This window comes from Lampetra fluviatilis, chromosome 39 (assembly GCF_964198595.1).
Source record: "Lampetra fluviatilis chromosome 39, kcLamFluv1.1, whole genome shotgun sequence".
NCBI classification, from domain to species: Eukaryota; Metazoa; Chordata; class Hyperoartia; order Petromyzontiformes; family Petromyzontidae; genus Lampetra; species Lampetra fluviatilis.
The window spans coordinates 480,954-484,681 of NC_136313.1; the positions used below are offsets into that span (position 1 = coordinate 480,954).

Consider the following 3,728-nt stretch of genomic DNA (forward strand, 5'->3'; position numbering starts at 1 on the left):
GGAGGGGCGGGGCTAAGCTCCAGGCGAGGTGAGTGTGGGAGGAGCCTGCTGGGGGAGAGGGGGCGGGGCCAAGCCCCAGGCGAGGTGAGTGTGGGAGGAGCCTGCTGGGGGAGAGGGGGCGGGGCTAAGCGCCAGGCGAGGTGCGTGTGGGAGGATCCTGCTGGGGGAGAGGGGGCGGGGCTAAGCGCCAGGCGAGGTGCGTGTGGGAGGATCCTGCTGGGGGGGAGGGGCGGGGCTAAGCTCCAGGCGAGGTGAGTGTGGGAGGAGCCTGCTGGGGGAGAGGGGGCGGGGCTAAGCGCCAGGCGAGGTGAGTGTGGGAGGAGCCTGCTGGGGGAGAGGGGGCGGGGCTAAGCGCCAGGCGAGGTGCGTGTGGGAGGATCCTGCTGGGGGGGAGGGGCGGGGCTAAGCTCCACCTGTATCGGGAGCGAGTTGCTAGGAGCGAGCAGACAGCTGAGAGCGGCGTCGTCGTCAGAACGCCACCGGGACTCGACAGCGCGCAGGGCATCGCACGCGAGGCAAGCGGAACGACGAGCAGAGACCATGGGCGTGAACGTGCACGTGGAGTACTGGTGAGGTGGCGCACACCTGGGGCAAACACACACCTGGTGAAACACACACCTGGTCAAACACACCTGGGGCAAACACACCTGGGGAAACACACACCTGGGGCAAACACACACCTGGGTCAAACGTCTCGGTGAAACACACCTGGGTGAAACACCTGGGGCAAAAAGACACCTGGTTGAAACGCACCTTGGTCAAACATACCTGGGCCAACCACATACCTCTGTCAAAAACACACCTCGGCTGACGCCTAACCTCACACACACACAGCTACGGACTACACCAGGATTCACACAAACCTCAACATCGTCAGATTCTACACTCTTCACCGTGGCTGTTATCATGTTGCATGTTCTATGTTGAACTTCTTGCGCGCCGTACGTAGCCAACCGTGCTTGTGGAAGGTGCGTGGGGAAGGACAACACGTGTTGCCACCGCCGGTCAATCATGACGATGCTTCTTGACCCAAGTAGGGGGCGATGCTGATGCTTCTAATGCGTGAGTGACTTGTCGGTGATTTTTCAGCATCGCGATGTTTTTGGCCAATAGCCCTGACATAGCGCGCGCGTGTTTTTAATATCTACGGGAGCAGACTGGCGAACCCAGAAGAAACCCGTGCGAAACGGGGCTGTAGAGAACACAGAACCTCCATTCACTCACTCGCTGTAGAACAGGGGCAGAAGAAGAACACACAGACTCCACACCGCAAGGCCCCCGAGTCGGGAATCGAACCCGGGCGGTTCGATTCAAGGGCCGCAATTCCACGTGGCCTCCAGCCCAGATCGCCGCGCCAGGAGCTGAGGAGTTCGTGCCGTCGCTGCGACGTCCCCGTCGTGTATGTGGATCGGGGCAATTGCGTCGTCTGCACGTCGGCGCGGTCCGTCGTGGGTGAGCGCGGCCGCGCCACGAACCTCTGCAGGGTTCGTCAATGTGCTCTTAGTGCTGCCACCCCCCGCGCCCACTGCCGTGGCTTTGTGCAGCGGACGCGGTTTTGGGTGGACCACGAACAGCTTCGTGGAAGAATCAAAGCGCAGGGGATCTTCTTGCGTTGGGTCGCGTAGCCAACAACAACAGAGGCGTCGACGTCGTTTGGCAAACACATTGTGGCCGCACCCCGCCCAGGGGGCCACGTGGGGCAGTGTCCGTGACTCTGCACATTTCCCTCGCCCGACATCTCTGCGTGTTGTTTACCTGGACACAGGACAGGTGTGGACATTGCGCAAGGCAGGTGCGCGCGCGCGCCTCTTCGCCCCCTGTTGCTCTAATGCGGTGCACAAACACCGCATCACGACGAGTTGCTGCGCTACGAACCTGGCCATCAACAAATTCGATTCTCGCTCACGGCCTGGGCCTCTCCCAGGTCTACTCGGCCTCAAATGAGTACCTGGCGGCCGGGCGTGATGCTGGCCACCCACCGCTTCGTGTGCCACAGAGCCGACCTTAATAGGTGCTCGCTAACGCAGCACTGGGCCCCAACATTCTGTTAAGGTTACACGGGGGGGGGGGCGCTCCGTCGTCGATGCTATAGCACAGCACTTGCCCCCAGCAGACTGTGTGGGCTATACGGGTCACCGCTGTCTTTGTGTTGCCTGCACAGTGGCCGCTGAGGCTACGAGGGCCGCTTCGTGGCTCTCAAGGCGAAGGTGAACGCCGAGGTCCCGGAGGCCCAAGTCATGGGGGCCACAGGGAGGAAAGGTGAGTGTCGTCACGCGCTTTTATGGGACCACCTTGACCCACCTGGACTCGCCTGGACCCAACCGGACCCAACCCAAACACGGGGCAGTTAAATGCACCACATCACACCACGGGCCAATCGCATCACGTTACGGGCAGTGACACTGCCCAGCGGTTGTTGTGGAGGTTCGCGGTTCGAAACCCTGATGGCTGCCCCGGTCAATACTGCATAAATAACCATTGAATGCTTTGCACCGCCTACCGTTTGTGGCCGTTGTTACCGGCGGTCACGGTCCAATTTTGCTAAGATCAAATCAATTGCACGGCAAATGAAATCATGAAACACATTGAACGTCGTTATAATCTCGGCAATTCCCTAGAGGGACCACCCAGTGCCAGCTGCCCCTGCGTGGCACTTAGAGGCCGAGCTCACGGGCCCGCCCGCTCCCACGACCTGTACACACACGAGCTCAGCTGTGCACCCCTCACCTGTACACTCACCCCGTGCTCCTCACCTGTACACGCACTCGACCTGTGCACGTCCCACCTGCAGGTAGCTTCGAGGTGAAGGTGAACGACGTCATCGTCTTCTCCAAGCTGGAGCTGGGAGGCTTCCCTGAGACGGACGACGTGAGGCCACATCACGGGCACCGTCGCTTCCCCCCCATTCCCCCTCCCGCCTCACCCCTCCTCCCCTCCCGCCCCATTCCCTCTCCCCTCCCGCCCCTCCTCCCACCCCTCCCCCACCCCTCCCCCACCCCTCCTCCTCCCTCACCCCAAACCTCCTCTCGTGCTCCCGTGCACGTCCACCTCGGCCGACTCGCCGACGTCGTTCTCGTCATTGTATTCACGCGCCTTTCATTGCACTTGTTTGTTTAAATCCCGAATTGTGTCGACGGCTGCGCCATCGGCGTCACGTCACCTCGTGGGCTTCGTTGCCCCCCGCCCCCTGGCTTCATTAACGTTCCCCTCCCCCCAGGAGCGTCTCCCTCCCTTCCTCTTCGAGCTGACAAAACGACGACAGCGGCGGCGGTGGTTGGAGGGGTGTGGATCTAAAACATCTGAAACATTAAAAAAAAGTCCCTCCCCTCGGTGCTTTTGTCAGTTGCGTAATCATGACAATTGAACTCATCTCGTCACATCATGTGGCAAAATGTGCCGGTCGAGGGCAAGGGACGGTGTTGGGGTTCTTTTTCTCTCTCGACTGATGGTGGCGATGTTGCTGAGTGCGCTGCCGCTGCTGGGCAATGGTAATGACGCTGCTGCCGCTGCTAGGCAATGGTAACGACGCTGCTGCTTCTGTTGCTGGCGGCGCAGGTGGTGGCGGCGATCCGCGGCGCTGTGCAGGGCAAGCCGCTGCAGAAGATCACCAAGTGCCGTCAGAGCTGCTGCCTCCAGTAGGCGCCGATCCTCGATCACCCCCCCCCCCCGCCTCGCCTGCTCGGTGATGGCCCAGCAGAAACGGCTCTGCCGATACCTGGGCACTGATG

The 3,728-nt window shown here is 61.3% G+C and overlaps 1 long non-coding RNA gene across 1 annotated transcript; it reads left to right on the plus strand.

Annotated features, from left to right (window-relative positions):
- Positions 1–480: 480 nt before the first annotated feature.
- LOC144946010 (uncharacterized) lies at positions 481–3,728 on the plus strand. The gene is made up of 4 exons (XR_013639734.1): positions 481–569; positions 2,162–2,259; positions 2,792–2,868; positions 3,556–3,728. It is a non-coding gene; the product is annotated as an uncharacterized LOC144946010 (long non-coding RNA).